Below are 17,657 nucleotides of genomic sequence, written 5' to 3'. Positions count from 1 at the left end.
TATAAGTATTAAAATGCTGTTCATAACCTAGAAAAGATTGATGTATGTGATATGAAACGTATAGAGGTATTGCTGTTAACTTGCTTTACGTCACTTGGCAGAGGGAGTAGGGAAAAAACTCTCCTGTAACAGAAGTATATCTGAGCTCTGAGCTACACCATGATGTTATCACCCAAAAGATCACACCACCACTCTCATACCACAGCCGCTGTACTTGGCAGTAATGTGACTTGTCAGGGAAAGACGAGAGAAATGAGAAAATCCGTTACAAATGCGTGTTTAAAAGAGGCCTTCAGCCACCTCCTATTTACACCAGCAGGTAAAACATCGTCTGTATGGATGGGAAGCATCAGCACTCACAAAGTGCTGGTGGGATCTGTAGGCCTGTGAGGTGCACGCTGTACTTTGTCTCAGACCTGTTGCTTTTTGTCTGAAGACTCTGGCCTTTTTTGCATTAGCTATTACGACAGATGTGGGAGAGGCCTGCGCTTCTATTTTTATCAAGTGTGTTTCAGTGACTTGGCTTCATAACAAATTGCTACCATTTTTTAGTCTCTTAATGAATGAAACAATGTCCAGAGATAAAATGTCTCAGGATAAATAGTTTCAAGAGAGTATCTAGGGCCGTGACTGGATCACTAATTAGTTGTTTCTTCTCTTCTTCTCTGTGTCCTAGTGTCACACACTTTGTATACAAAGGTTGAGGGAAAGAGATAAAGATAAATTTGTTAAGCAGCAGCAAACTTTTTCCTAAATGAGGAGCATGGCCTAGTTATGAGGGCAGGCAGAGTCTGAGAATGAGGCTATATGGCATATTTCTGAGGCAGTTAACTTTAAATGATTGCTGGGAGCTATCGGTAGGAATGAAAGCAATCCTTTGTGGTTTTGATTGTTTGAATAAATAAATTTGTTAGGAAAAATGTGCTTTGAGTTACTCAGATACGCTGCTGGACACAGGCTTCCAATGGGGAAGCTCTTAAAGGTGCAAATTAGAGTTTGGCCTGTTGCTTCAATGCGTTTGCAAGTAGCGGGGCTGAGAGTCTGAGTAGTGTTAGAGATCTGTAGGACTGTATTCTGGAAGAAGTCCAAGAAATTGGTTTTATCTGAAGAGCAGAGTTCGGATGGGAGATTAAAGACATCATGCTTCTCCTACCATGTGAGCACGTTGGTCTGAATGAGAAGTCTACATTAGGGGAGAAACTTAGAGGCCCCAAACACAGAGACAATTTTTTTTTTTTAGTGGGTGTCATTACAGGTGAAGTTTTTCATTGATCTATGGAAAATTTGGATTGCATTTTCTGTGTTAACAGCTGCAAGCATTCAGCTCTTTATTTATTAAAAACTGTCATTTTCAAGAAATGAGTGTATGCTGCACTAGTATACCTAAATTGTCTATTGTTCTGTGTTCTGAACTTGTGCCCCGAGGCAGGAGTCCTCCTGACCAAACTGATACATGATTGCATATTTAGAAGTGTAATGTAAGAAAAAAAACTCCTCATGCAGTAGCACAACAGCTATTTTGTCCTTGGTTATTTCCATTTTCATTAGTTCTTTTCAGAACATACACATTACAGTGAAATGTTCTCTAAAACTATGTCAGGTAAAGCATATCCTTCCAACATACAACTACAAGTTGCTTGCTTACTCCAAGATATATTGATTTTTATTAAACAATAATATACCTGTTAAGCATCCTAGTTATGTGGATGTAGTTTTTGTATCTGAATTTTTTGCATAAAATAAAGTGGATGTTTCAGAAGTGGTGTGTAAGTCACATAGTAGTGAGTCACTATAGTAAGTCACAGTAGAGCCTGTTGATGGTATTAGCCTACCATTTTTTGTTACATTAGAAAATGCCATTGAGTTTTTATTGTGTTTTAAAATATATTCAGCTTTAAGAGAACTAGTTCCATAAGCTGCAGAGGAGCATCAGTAACTGAATAATAAAAAGACACCATTTAGTTTTCATGAATATTACACTTACTAGATTAAAACAATGAATTTTTATTAAATAGACTTGTATAAGAAGTCATTTCGATTAAGACGCTGTCTTTTCATATAATGGATGCTGGTTCCATACAGAGTAACAGATGAAAATTGCCTCTAGAAAAAAATAAAAAATGTGTATAGAGAGAGGGAAGCAAAGGTTTTTCTTCATGGCTTGCCAATACTCACAAACATGATTTAACAATTCTTTTGTCTGCTTTTAATTTTACAGAATTAACAGTTGGCTTAGGGTCATGATGTATATTTAATTTGTTAAAGCACTTCTTTAGATGTTCTGCTTTATATCTAATCATTATTCTCATGTTTTTGAAAATACTAACTAGAGAGTTTTAATATCATGGTGTAGACTTGAAAGATGCTGACAGCAGGTTTAAAACCAGAACAAAAAAACTAATTAGTTGCATTGGTACGTTAGGATTGAGTATGTCTACCTGTAAATAAGAATCAGTGTGTGGATGTGCATTGGTTTCAAAGAAATTCCAAAAAGCATAGCACATTGTGTCATACACATCTGTAATAAACCCTATCAAGATTCTCATCATAAATTGAAACCTGAATTTTCTTTGCAGTTGAGCTGGACTTTGGCTAGCTGGCATGGAAGGAAGGTGAGCGAGCTGGACAGCAAGCGGAGTGCAGGTGCCAAGTTCAGGGGATACCCGGGGGGGTCCCTCTAGGTCTCGGTTCCTTCATTGCAGTCCAGAAAGTGCCCTGCTTTGTGTGTAGGAAGAGGAAGAGGAAGAACAGCTGGTGCCGCTGCTGGTGCAAAGCTGTGAGTTCCGTTATTACATTTTAAATTTAGAGAAGGCGGCAGCTCCGCGGGAAGCTTTTTCCTGCTACCTCCATCTATCTCTTTGTACCTCCTCTGCATCCACAGGGCCTCAGTTAGGGCAGCAGAGAGGGGACCCGTCTCGAGAAAGTTCATCCTAAATTGTCATTATTCCTATTGTACTGACATCATCTGTGTGCAGCCAAGAGAAGGGGGTGGGGAGGGGGAAGCAAAATTCTGTGCTAAAGCTGTGCTGAAACTAAATAAACTCTCATAAGGGGAAGAGACATGTTTTCTTTAACCTTTAGGCTATCTCCTTGATAAATTTCAGAGGTTCGCTGTGAGCAACAGAGGTGTTAGTACTTCCTAAGTAGCTTGTAAAATGTGAAGCTAAGCCTTGAATTAAGATGTTAAGCTTTGTACAAGTCTTCTTATCAATCCCTCCTGTAACATCCCAGTATAACTTCCCAAAATGGAAAGTTTTGATTTGTGATGGCATTAAGAAGATAGTGCCACACAAGTGCAGATCCCTGTCTTTGATTTTATTTTTTTTAAATAATTTATTTACCAATAATGTAAGTGCCTTTTGTGGTGTGGAAGAACAAGTGTGTTGTATAAAAAAAGAGCATTTCCTTTCATTTATAGGCTTGGGCTCTAGTAAGAAGAGGGTGTTGTCAGGGATTAATTGTAATCATATTCACACTTTCATCTCTTAAAAATTAATTTGACAAATGAATCCAGGACAGACAATATTTTCAGTCATTCCTATAAAATATGGCTTTGTGTTACTATTCAAAGTATAAATACCTATACGCTACAGTTTGAGAACACAGGCATGGAAAAGAAATATAAATGCAGAATAATTCAAAGGCTGTGGTCTTTATTATCCTTTTAATGAATAGCTGAATTACACTGCAAGTTTATAAGCCTTCTGTGAATATTTTGCTTTCTTGCACAATGACTGTTTAGTCTCACTTGACCTCAATGAAATTATATGAGAGGTGAAGCTGATTATTAGTTACAATCTGAAATACTCTTTGATTAATTTTGCCAGCTTTACTTTTTCCTATGGGACAGACCCATGTTCCTGAAAATGGCTATAATACTTTTATAGGTTTTCCTTTTTTTGTTTTTGTTTGTTTTTGTTTTTTGTTTTACATTTTCCATTGCTGGAGAGTTAGAACTTAGGAGAAGGAGGATCTTCTCTCCATCCCTAATTTCTTTGCCAATTGTTTTACTTTCATTCTGTGATAGCCAAATGCTATTGCTTGATAGCACGTCAGAGCTTTTGTCCATCAAAATTAAAGGATGTGTAATACATACTGTGCTTGGAATACCTACAGGAAAAACAGCATTACAAACATGGATGCTCAAAAGGCAGAGATCCAAGCTGCTAAGTGTTGCTGCACTAAGTTACTAGGAAGAGTCTTTTTTAGACAGTTACAGAAAGAGAAGACTGTAAAAGTAATTTTGAAAGAATAGTAATATTTATTACATACTTAATGTACAAAAGATAAGGCGGGCATTTCATTTCATAGATGCATTCCTAAGACTGTAGAACATCAGCATCTTAGGAAGGGAAAATAATTTATGTAAGAGCTTTAGGTCGTAAGTGTGAAATAAACCCTCTCTCTGTCATTAATACCAGGTGATGTCAATCATTTCTCTCATGCAAATAATCACTATAAATAGAGCAATTACTACATAAGCAGTCAATTATAAACTGTTCCATTGTGGAAAAAACGCAGTACCTTGGCTCGCTGTCATTTCCGGAAAGGGTTTAACCTTTTACTAAAAAAATAAATAAGTGACTATGATTCAGTGGGAAAGATGTAGAAAAGCTGCTAAAAGGGAAGAAGAAAGTGGTGTTGCTTCACTTGCATGAGTTAGAAAGTTCAGCGTTCCTTAGCTGAGTTCCTTTTCTTTCTAAGATTTAGATTGAGATGCTAGATTGAAATGAAGATCTTTTGTCTTTGCAGGGCCACAGGGGCCACAATTACTATTTGACTAGTGAGAGGAAAAGAGTTTTTTGAGAAAAATGTTCACAGCTGCAGTTAAGTTCCTCAAGCATTTGTTCAGCAGGGTGGCACAACACTAGGCGTTGCAGGACTGACTCAGCTCTTCAGCAGATGTGGATTGTTTAAAACCCTTTTTTCAGTGTAGTTTTTTTTTTTTTTTTTTTTTTTGTTCCCGAGTAACTTTCCTTGTGTGCCTTAGAAGAATTCAGGCAGGCATTAAGGTTACTGAGTGACGAACCACAGTTGCGGAAATTAGCATTCTTATATGTAAATGTTAATACGATAGACCAAAATAGAACCGCCCTCTGTATTATTTAACATTTCTGCAGATTACATTGTTGTTACGGCTAGGTAGTGTCATGGTAAGTACTTCTTACTGTGTTCCAGTGACACAATTAGTTTCTTCACTCTGTGTTGCAGAATTAGAAACACCCGATATGGGTATTTGAAACACTCAGACTGTGATTGTAGAGGATTCATTAGATACGTTTGGACACCAGAGTGTCCACCTTCTGCCCTAGAAAACCCCAAAATAAACAGAATTTTCAAATAATAAAATGTGGAGCGGTGGTCAAAACTGGAAAGAAAGAGAAATGTGGTATGAGTACTAGCACATTAAATTAACCTCCTAGAAATAAATGGTAAGGTAAGTTAGACAAGAAAACTGTTTACATGGGCAGGCAATGGAAGCAATGACATCAAGGTGTGTTTGTAACTAGACTGAAGAACTTTTGGACAAGTTTACTTCTGATAGCGAGGGAGCAGCCACGTGTCCTCTACTTTCATCTATAAGTCTCAGTGCTGTGATTTTGAGGCCTGTTAATTGACTACTCTGCTTTTTTATTGAGTTGGGACTCTGTACATCTCAGTTAATACTCTGTAATGAATACAGTAAATGTATGTGCATCATTAGTAAAATCTGGGAAGAGAGATTTGATACCTCTTCATACATAATCAGTGATTCTCAGGTCCTTAACAGTCTGTTTCACAGTAAAAACAAGTATGTTGTCCTTGTATTAATATTATAGTAAGAGCTCCTCTGTATCCCCATTTGGATGTGTGTTTAAATGAAGAAGAAATCCTCACTGTATTACTTACATACGCTGCATAATACGTAAGCAGTACTCACTGTTGAATAAGCTGAATTTAACTGACATTGTATGTTATTGTAATTACTGTAGTCATAACAATACTGAAACTTTTCCTAACGGCTTTCTGTCATTGATGCTTTTTGAATAGGCTGACTTACCTTACTTGGGAAAGCTTTTTTGAATTGTAATTGAAGGCACTGTGTGAACTGAACAAGTTTTCCTTCTTGAAATAAACATTGTACAGTGTGAGACGTTCCCAAAATTCTGTATAGGAAAATATGTGTAACTCTTGATCATCTGTGGTAGCTACAAATAATTATAACTACTCTGTGGTGAACATGTAACTTCTTAAACACAGTAGCATTTAAAGGGATCAAACGATTAGAAGTAAGCTCTTCAATCAAATACATCCTAAGACTAAAACAGGCTTTAAAAGTACGTACCTCAAACACTAGGTAATTCTGTTTCTGAGATGCAGAGAAAAGTGAGGTCAGAACCTACATAGAAGTTAGAAATTGTGTAATACCAAAGAACAGGGGTGTAATACTGCAGGATGGAAACAAAGTCTGACACCTATTTTGTGAGCTGTTTCATATAATGCTGCTGTGCTAGAATACATGTTCTAGCATAAGAAATTTAATTTTGAGACCTTTTATGTATAAGGAATATAGTTCTTAGGAGGTGAAACTAAAGGGGAAAAAGAGAACTGTTTGTTGTTTAAATTATTATTCAAAATGTTTGAGTTGGTTGTTTTGAAAAATGCCTGAAGTGAATCAGATACAGTGAAGAAATCTTTGGTGTTTAATTACACAGTACTGCCACCTAGCATCAACTCACAGATTTGTATGTGTGTTTGTAGATGTACAACTGTATCACTCTCAGGCTTTTACTTAAATTTATTTTTCTGTAGAACATTGTTATGAGCTTTAAGAGTATAAATGTCAATCCTGAAAAAAGACATTTCTTACATGGTAAACCTCAAATAATAATGTTAAAAGCTTTTTCATTCAGACAAATGGAAACAGGAGTTGTAAAAGCTTTTTTTGTTAAATAGATATAATAATATTATAGCTAATATTAATTTGCCAAATTTGTCTTGGTAGATGTAGATGCCATGTTAATAAATGTTACTATTTTAGCAGCTCTCAAAATAAAATGTTGCATTTTCAATTAGTGATGTCCTTCCAAAATCAAGCAGAAAATGGAAAATGAAAGAATCTCCTCATGTTTTTAGTGTACATACCCTAGTTTTACATGTTCCTAAAAAGAAAAATGTCTATGGGGTGGTAATAAACAGGGTCACAGTAATCAAGACATGACTGATTCTGTATGTGGCAGCAACTAGATATTTTATATTTGGAAATTTGTGAGATTTGTTGAGATATTTCATGCTGACATACAAAGGAAGTACCAGCTTTCTTAGTCATATCCTTTTCGTATAGCACAGTGTGAAGTCTTCCATCGTGTTACTCTCAAGTGTAGTGTGAAGTTAACACATCCAATCAAAAAGCTACTTTTCCTTAATAATCTTTTAGTGCTTTGTTCTATTTTATTTCACGTTATAATAAGTAAAAAAAAAAAACCCAAACCAAAGAAATACCAAAATATTATGTTTAGATTGATGCTGTATTTAATAAGTCCTTTATAGGATGTAATACCAAGTGTTAATCAATAGATGTGCCAGAATAACTTCCAATACAACCTTGTAGAGTTTTTTAAAATTAATTCTTATTAAAATTATTGACTTGTTGTGGTTTACTGGGGTTTCAACTGGAGCAGTTTTTCATCCTAATTAGGAGGTTAGGTTCCACTGCTCAAACTGCAGATAATAGTGTAATGATTGTCATCTTGAATCAAAATCTGCCAACTGTCACAAATTATGGAAATTTTTCAGGGTTTTAAAAACACTGCTAAATAGTGTTCCCTTTTATTCTTTATAACCTATTCAAGCACAGCGCTTCAAGAGAATGTCTATTAACATAAAGCAAATATCAAGTGGTGCTCAGATAGTTAGGGCCACCTCTTAATCTGTGATATAATTTACAAATATTTTGAGAGATATGGAATAGTCTTATTTTTTATAGTGTTAAAAATCAAATACCTTATTAGAAATTATGTAGCAGGATTATATTGTAGTTAACACTGCGCTCTGTTTTCTGGTCAATTTTATTTGTTTATACAATAAAGAAACTGGAATGTGAAGGTAATGACCACGTACACGCCTCTACATCTCCTTCACTGGTAACATCATGAGAACTGGAAAATTTTAGGTCATTCTATAGACACATATTCCATCTTCTCTTTTACTGTTTTCACACTGCTATGTCAAGGGGCAAAAATGAGAGAAAAAGAAAAAAATGTTAGTTGTCACTGGGGCTGTGCTTCAGTTAGAGGTTATTTATAGTGAGATTGTTTTTAATATTTGATGTACACAGACCTTTCCATCTCAGTCAGGTGTAAATCTGAAAAACTCCTCTGCTATAATTGCCTTTGGAGGTCTATGGGAGGTTTTAAAGCCTCGCATAGATTCTGAAAATAATCTGGAGACTATTTTCTATCTATTCACATTAAATATCCATCAAGTAATAACAAACTTGAAGGTTTTTTACTAAACCTGCCCAGAATATTTGCTTGTAGAAAGAAATAAATATCCAAATACATGACATGCACAGTTACAGAAGTGAACAAGATACATGCTATTTGATTAGTCCATTTTAAATTACTATATAGTTTCCCATTCCATCTGCCCTGTCTGCAGAATTTATTCTCCCATCCTCTTATGTTCCATAATGAAAAAAGTGTTCTGCATTTGAATGTTTGTGTATGTCGTGTAAGGGGAAATGAGGAGCAAAACCTTTGGATTCAAAAGATAACTAAGCTAAAGCTTGCATGTGAATATTCACCAAGTTGCCTCCGTGTTGGTCATTGTCTCCTTGGAAGTATCTTAAAGCAACTAATTTCAAGTTTTGTAATGAAGCACTACAAGTTCTGGGTCCAAATCTTACATCTTATTTTTCATTTCCTCTTTATCATCTATGTACACAGGGAATTGCTGACAATTCTTCATAATGGTCTTTTAAAAGAACATATGATTTTAGAGATAAAAAGCACAGAATCACAGAGTGGTTGTGGTTGGAAGGGATCTCTGGAGGTCATCTTTCCCAACCCCCCAGATTATGTAAAACTTCTCAATTTTCTTCTTCTCTTTTTGAAGACTTTCTGTTAAAGTCATGAAGTCCATGCCATTTTCAAGCATGTTCAGTCCCCATGTGACCAAGTATGGGTTCCAGTTGGAGTTAAAATGAACAAATGAAAGCGGTTCTTCATACAGCAGGTAGCCTGGGTTTGTGAGCCTCCATGCCAACACATACTGTGGCTGCAAAAAATTGATACAGGCTCCAGAGGAGACACTCAGCTTGAGTTACCTCACATCAGTTTGAGTAAATCCTGAGCTAAAAAGACTCTGAGTTTGGATCTATCAGACCTACATCCTCTCTTCTTTCTTTTCCTTGGATTTCTACTTACTGCCACTGCTGCAAACAGGGTGCTGGGTGGGCTGGACCCGTTGTCAGAAACACTTCTGTCCTCCTCAGGTACTTACTGGGAAGCAGTAGGTGTGGGGGAGAAGGGGGAGAGGCCCTGTGCATGAGAACTGCAGGTTTCAGATCTCAGTAAGATTACCAGCTGCCTTAATTTTAAATTTCCATTGTCTCTGCTCTAGCAGTGTCCTGTCAGAGAGAAATTGGCACTTTCCATTGCTGCTGGTAGGATATCAGCATTGTTTTGCTGTGTTTTAAGTATATTTGAAGTTTAAGAAATGGAGGGGCCTTTTACAGAATTGTAGACTGGGATGTGATACGGATCTCTTTCCTGAGAAGTATATGTTTTCTTAGAACGTTATTTAAGACAACACAACAGTTCACAACTCTCCACTTTTTAGATTTTAAAATGTGCGTACACCTGAGTTTGCAGATATAGTGTGAACATGGCATACATGTCCAATGACATTGAGATTTTATTGTTCACTGTTGCTCAGACATTTAGAATCAGCTGGTATGCAACTCTGTACTGTGATGACTTGACCGAAATTCTAAATGGTGTATTTAAATTTTAATGCAAACGTATTTTTGACAAAACCAAAACTTTTACTGGTATGCAACTTTGCATTTTCACTGTAAAAGAGCTTTCAGAATGATGATGCTAACCCTGCTTGGGGGCAGAAACTGGCAGAATTCTCAGCTGATGCAAATCAACATATCTCCATCAACTCAGTGGAGGTGAAGTGATTTATAGGAGCTGCGGAGCTGATAATCATCATTATCTTTGTGTAAAGAAGATAAAACTGGCTCTGAAGATCTACGCACTAGATTATGACATTATTTGAAAAGTGTTTATTAACCTTGCACTGTTAAACAGAAAGTAGCTTCTGATATCTTTTATAAGAAAATAGAAGATTTAACACTTGAAAAGGAAACAGTAACTTTGGCCTTCTCATTAACGTTACTTATAGCCTAAACCAGCTGTGCCCATGGTTTTGTAGGCTTTTGAAAACATGCAGTTGTGTCCGTATTTGGATTCAAACCTGCTAGCCTTAACTTACCTGTCAGTAATTCTTTGAATTGCTTGGATGATGAAACAGAATTTGTTGGAAGAAAGCCTCTTCTATCAGCATTCATGCCATATTCCAAAATTTAGGTCTTACTAAATTCTTTCTAATACAAAACAAGGAGAATTGTGACTACAATAATTAAAATCACAGTAACTAGCACAGGCTGCTTTTCTCTATTATAGTGTCAAATTCAGTCCTCAGTGTGACAACAAAGCAAAACATAATTTTATTTAAATGTTTGTTGAATAAGAAAAGAAATATTTTCCTTTGTAGACTCTTTAGAAACAATTAAGCATTAGCTCTGTCAAGTACTGAATTATACGTGAATTCAGTTTAAAGTATGTGAACCATGCATTCTTTGAAATTTGCCTAAAAAGACTCATTATAAAACTAATGCTGTGAAAAAGCACTCCTTTTCAAACTGGGTAAAGCACCTGAATACTTTTTGTAAGTGGTTGCACATGTTTTGAAAGCATTCTAGTAATGCCTAAAATCCTTCCAAAGTACCTTTCAACCAGTAAATTTCATATTCAGTACATCTGTGTTCCTACAAGACTTGTAGTAATAATCAGATTGGTTAACCATACTATTTTTTTTTAAGATTGATTTTAATGCTTTTATCAATTTGAGGCAGATACACTCAATTGTGCATGAAATCTTTTTTATTTTGGGACAAAAGGGAATTGAGTCTTGGTAGAAAAAAATCTTACCTTCCAGGGAGGAAAAGTCTTTAGACTTCACTTTTTAAGGCATGTTCAGCATACTTGAAAATTCATAACTTTGGTCAGCATTACTTGTCGGATATAGAGTTTGGTCTATTAGTGCATTTTGGATCCAGGACAACAGTTACAAGTATTATCCAATAGTATTGCAGATACAGGGATAGTGTATTAGTTATTTTTCTTTTACCAACCCATTTCTCCAAGTGACTTTTACTAGCTAGTAATGATTACTTCAAAGAGTTGCATATAAATATACACAGTAGAAACTCATTAATTTTCAGTAATTTTGGAAATGCACATGAAGAATAGCTGAATTTTGCAAATCTGTGTTGTTGCCCCATGCTGGATTCATTTATAAAGAGAATTGTAGATTGTTTCAAATGCAACTCCACCTAGAATTTGTGAAACCAAGAGAAATGAAGGAGTAGGATTTCCAGAAATGCAGATGGGTTTGGAGAACAGTCAAAATTAAGAAGCTTATAAAAGCTGAGAGGCAAAAATGGGTCAAAATCAAGTAGCCAAAACCCAAGGAATGTTAATGAAGTTCTGACTATAAATGGAAAAAAGAAAATCTTACAGTATTGTCAGTAAACTGCTGTGAAATGTGTGCACCATACTCTGACCTTTATTAGTTTCCTTTTATTTCCTTTTTTTTGGTAATCTTTTAGTTTTACCTGCTGCACAACAAATTTTGTACCTAGTTGTCCATTAAATCTGTTTTGGGCACTTTCAGTGTGACTTGTTTTGCTTTTTGTCACACACTGATCTAGAGCAAAGTTCTCTGCTGCCCTGAATAATTTTCCATTGTTGTTACTCTGTCTTTTGTTACCGTACAGGGCTCTAACATGAGTTAGAGAGGTTTGGTTTAACTGTGGAGCTTGAACACAGCATTTGTAATCTAATGTGCGTATGTTTTAGTAGACATTATGGGTGGTTTTCATGATATGACACCTTGCTTTTCCATAGTTAAGTTCTAACTGGGAATGATAAGGAAACATGCTTTTGGTTCTTCTGATAAATTATGTTACTTAGCAAAGTGAAGATTAGCCTGGTTCTACATAGATAAGTAGACTTATCCTTAGACTTATCTGATTTCTGGAATTCTTAGGAAGTATGGATGAGTCTATATATAAAGAAATAACTTTTAAAAGCATTTTTATTCTTAATTTAAAAAAAAAATCTAATTAACTGATATGTCACAATTTCATGTTGAATTACAATTTTTAAATCATACCCATTTGAAGCACTGATCTGACCATCTGTCTGGTGATGCACTTGCACTGTATCAGAACTAATATTAGTGCAGTCTAAATGGAGTCATGGAACTGTGGACCAATTTGTATTTCATTCTTATCACTCAAAACTCAATTTCTAAATAGGACATTTCCTAATTCTGTAGTCTTTATTATTGGAAAGTATTCCAGTAGCCTCCTATAAGTTTTTTATACTGAATATAAAAACATTTCAGATGGCTAAATGACTTAAAGAAAGACAGATATCTAACATTTTTCACCTCTGCAAAACAGAGGGGAAAGTTCGCTTGTTCAGGCTAGAATTTCTGAAAACTAATACTAGTTCTGAAAATTTAAGCCAATCCAACTGGAAAACTGAGGATTCCATCAAGATATTCTGTGAGTATATAGATTTTCTTGAAGATATTTATAGGAAATGAGATAACTAGTTTTATCTTACGCTTAAGAACCACTACTTTTGAGTAAATGTTATTCTACCTACATAAATTCAGTTGCAATTTAGGTTACTACAGGTCTTTCTTTTGGGCAGTTGCCTAAGTCTTAGGCACTGAGATTTCTGTGTTGTAGAATCTCTCCTCTGAAGATCTTGTAATATATAAATGTAATCACCAATTCTAAATTGCAAAGAGATAAACCTGATCTGCAAGCTACTCTTAAGGAATTATATTTCTTTTTCTTGTGCTCTTTTTTGCATTTTATTATTTTAGTGTGTGACCATGTTATTACACTTTAAAAAAAAAAAAAAAATGGGAGTTGAAAGTTGATCTGAAGCTTAAAAATAAAATTAAATACTTTAAAAAAAAAAAACAAACACACACCTGAAAGAAACAAGAGTTCATGCAAACTGCTTTAACAAAATTTGACTGCTTTGTCCTTGACAGTATTTTTATGAGACTGAGGAATTGGACTTATAGCCAAAGTAAATAAATAGCTTGTTTATTTATTTGGAAGAATACCCTATGCAAAAATTCAAGCAAGGAAATTTCTAAGTTGTGTATATATATCAGATCTTGACTAAAACTTACTTTTCAATCAAAATTGTGGAGTTGGATAGTCTTGCTAAATTGCTGAAGCTTGATTTCTGTTGTTTCTGTTCTCGGTTGTTAACTCTTAGTGTGCTTGCTCAGTCTGGGGGTTGTCATTCTTTTAGCTTGCCTCTCAGGAAATGGGAATGAAACAGGGGATAGCTGAGTGATCTAAATGGAAATCCTTTGTTCTTATGGTAGCTGAAATAAAAAAAAAATTGATCATGGTATCTTTAATGGTGTTAGAACTGAAATTAGTTTAGTAGTTTATTCACAGATTCTTGGTTTGTTTGTTTTTTAGTCTAATTGCATATGATTGAACAAATGCTTGTTTTCTTTTTCTGGTTTAAATTCTAGCTGCTTGTATAAGCACAAAACTCTTGTCTGTAGAAAGTTGGCTGTATGGTTCAGGGAGCTGCTTTTTCTAGAATGAAGTCAGTATGAATTACTAATCAAGGAGGTTTTCTTGCTGCCTAACGCACTATGTTCAGATACAGTCTTCTGTGTCACCTGTTATTCTGTGTTACTGGAAAGACAGAACTAGAATTGTTCAAAGTCCTTCAGTAATTTCTGTCTTGCATGAAATCTTTATGGTAGTGCTGTAAGAGATGTCACTTTAAGTGGCTTTGGCTATGCCACTTACGAAATAGTCAAACATACACTTTTAAATCCTGCTCTTTTTTGGGTAGGAGGCTCTGTTTTGGGGGAGTATGACAGGTCTAAGGTTTGTAAGAAGCTCTTTAGTTCTAAGGTACCTGGAGTCCTCTTGTCAGTACCCGAGGACCACCACCTTACCTGCCGACGGACTGAGCTCGCACATCCGGCACCTCTGGGAGTTGGTAGTCACAGTCTCAACCACTGTGCAGAATTTGCTTTTGAAGAGCGACATATTCATACCACTGAAAATGGCATCAAGAAGGAGATTTCTTTCCTTTACTTTTTGCTTTTTATTTTTTATTTTAATAATTCATAAAAGATTTCATGCAAGTTAGAAATTACTGAGGTAGTTTGGACAACTGAGTAAATTGGTAATGGTATATGGATCATTTTACCTATAGGTTATTGTGTGTCTCGGTATTGACCTAAATTTACAGTCTGATGCCTCTTAATGTATATGAAAAGCTTTGTCAGATATCTTTCCAATTCTGTTTCCGAGTAAATTAGGTTAAAACTGTTCATAGTTTATTGATTTCAGTTCAGGATAATAAAGCATTCATAGTGTTTGTTTCCCGTTTCCTTCCTGCTCTGAGAGGTACAGAGATAGGAGACTCTTCTTCCCACTGCCTGTAAGGCAGAACAACCTACTGAAGCTAAGGGAGGCTTTAAGTAGCAGGGTTGCTCCATGACTTTGCTCTTCTCTTTGCCTCAGTAACTTTATGTATTAAAATAAGGGATTGCAGTGCTTTTCTTTGTGAAGAGGAGAAATGCTTTAAAGGGTGGAGCATTAGTGAAATCATTTGCGAAAGCTGTAGTAGGATGTTACTTAAAGTAGTCTTTGTCCTGGGGATTGAGGTGCATGTGTGACTACCATTAAGCCAGACGTGTGTGTCTGGGTGATCAAGTTTCATGAACATAGAAATATATAGCTTGAAATTCTGGACCTATCAACATCGATGGCAACTTGTCTCAGACACAACTGCAAAAAAGGCAGGTTACAAAGGAGATGGTTAATTAGGACACTTTATTGACTCTGCACATCTCAAGAACTACCAACACTAGTTCATGTAATGTATCTAAGTATTCCTTCCTTCACAATTTCTGCTGGCAGAAATTGTCCCTAATTGTCCCTAATCCTCCACAGCTGGTCTGCAGCTCTTTGAAGAACTTGTAGGAAAGTGAAGGTGCTGGGGAAAAGGTTGAGTATTTAGTTAGTTTGTTTGCTTTTTACACTAAAGCAATCACAACTCTTTGATGCAGTTACCATAGGTGATGCTCTCTCCAGAGGTCAGCTCCAGTTCTGTTGGTTTTCCTTAAGAGTGTGGTGCGTAAAAACTGGAAAATAAAACAAACAAACTCCCCCAGAAAATTTCAGTTGGTTTTCTGACCTACTCAGAGGACAACGGTTCTTTCTCTGACAATAACTAAAAACTACCTCTGGTAGCAATGGGCAAACTCCTTCCTGGTTCACCAGGACATCTGGGTGGTCCTGGGAGACCAAACCTTTCCTATACTAATCCCAAGAATGCAGTTATATGACTGTTCCGTCTGTATACCCTGGCCTAGTAGCTTGTGTTCTCCACACACAGAGAATGACCCCTGCTTTGAATTAAATACAGCAGAGAGGAAACGTTAGCCCCCCACCACCCCAGCGTATTGGGTAAAATTAACAAGCCTTTTGCAGTTTGGCAGACAGGATTATGCAGGAAGAAAAATGACCATTGACTTCTGTGGGGTCATGGGTTCATACCTACTATCTGGGCCATATTCTGCAGTGGAAATAGAAGTGGAAGGATTTCGTAGGTAAATCACCATAACAACTTCAGCTTTTGATATTTTTTTCTGTTTTATGACAATATATAGATTTTCAGACAGAATGATGTACCATATATCTGAGTATCACGCGCACACAGCTAAAGTTGGTCATTGGCCGCGTATCTATAGGATAGGCCCAGATGAATGCCATGCTTGCTGGGCTGCCAAACAGACAAAATCCTCAGTGGAAAAAGAATATGTCTGCATTGATTTACATGACATGGGAATGTGGCTGTGACTGGTGGAGAGGTGGACTCTTGGGTGCTAGAGGTTACAATTCCTTTTCATGCATTGTTTTCTTTAGATTTATGGCAGTGTCATTATAACATATGTCAGAGTTGTTTTCTTTTGGGTTTACTTTCATATTTTTACTTTCATATTTTGACTTTCAAAGTCAGCACTGTCAAATGACATATTTGGAAACGTATGAGCACGCAGTAAAGTCTTGGGAATTATGATAGAGCTTATGCTTGTTACTTTTGTTAAACTGTGCTTTCCCTGTAGATTTTCTTCACTCTAGAACTGCATTTCGGGTATTTTCTGTTCCCTCAGTTAGTCAATATTGTGAAACTGAAGAAGCAACAAAGCCCATTCTGCTTTCTCTGGCATACCATTTCTGCATGACTTCCTTTTGTTCTGTCATCGGCGTGACTGTGTAGCAAGTGATGTTGCTACTGCAGTGATGTTTGCTGGTCCTCTGTAATCTGCACGCGCATGCAGACGTAATGTAGCCTCTGCCTTATTGTGCTATTGAAGCTTTGAACTAAGCTTTAAACCTGCAAGCTTAGATGAATTTTCTACTTTAAAAAACTCTGACTTTTTAAGCCTGTGTGCTCAGCTTACAAAACTTTAAACATGTGTTCACTTTACAGGCTTGTTTCCTAAATAAATACTTTTTTTTTTTTTTAATGACTATGGAACTTTTCCTAAATTAAGGAATCACAGACCATTGAGGCTGGAAAGGGCCTCTGGAGCTCACCTAATCCAAGCTTCAACGCTGAACTGAGACCAGGTTGCTAAGGCCTTTGTGCAGTTGTCTTGAAAACATGCAAAATTCCCCAGCCTGTGCAGCAACCTCTTCCAGTGCATATTTGTCCCCATAGTGTTTTTTACCCACCTCATTTCTAATCAGAACTTCCCGTACTTCAGTTTGCGCCTATGGTTTCTCACTTGCCTTTGGTTCCCCTCACTAAACACCCTGGCTCCCTCTTCAAGTCTCTTAGGTACAGGAAGGCCCCTGGTAGGTCCCGCTTAGTTATCTCTTTGGCAGATTAAACAAGCCTAGCTCCTTCATATCTCCATGCAGATCACATGCTCCAGTCCCTTGAGACATTGGTGTCCTTCCCTGGACTTGCTCCAGTTCATGAACATCTTTCTTGTTTTGTGGGGGGAACAGAACTCGATGCAATGTTGTTGTCATCTGTAAAGTACTGCTAAAAATAGTAATATTAAGAAATTATTTACCTAGGTAGATAATACAGCATTGGAACAAAGACAGCATTTTAAGGCTTGTGTTTAACTTTTAACAAGTTGGTTATGACTGTAGAGAATTCTAGTTTCATGATGTAATTCTTGTTACACTGCGTTATTTATTTTTTTCTCTGTACATAACATCTAATCCTTAGTAGAAGGATCAACTAAGTTTTGGATCTCCAGTTACTTTTCTGTTTTGAAAAACAAAGCTATAAACTTTA

This window comes from Aptenodytes forsteri, unplaced genomic scaffold (genome assembly GCF_000699145.1).
Source record: "Aptenodytes forsteri isolate BGI_AS27 unplaced genomic scaffold, ASM69914v1 Scaffold54, whole genome shotgun sequence".
Lineage (NCBI taxonomy): Eukaryota > Metazoa > Chordata > Aves > Sphenisciformes > Spheniscidae > Aptenodytes > Aptenodytes forsteri.
Note: the sequence above shows the minus strand (reverse complement) of the source record.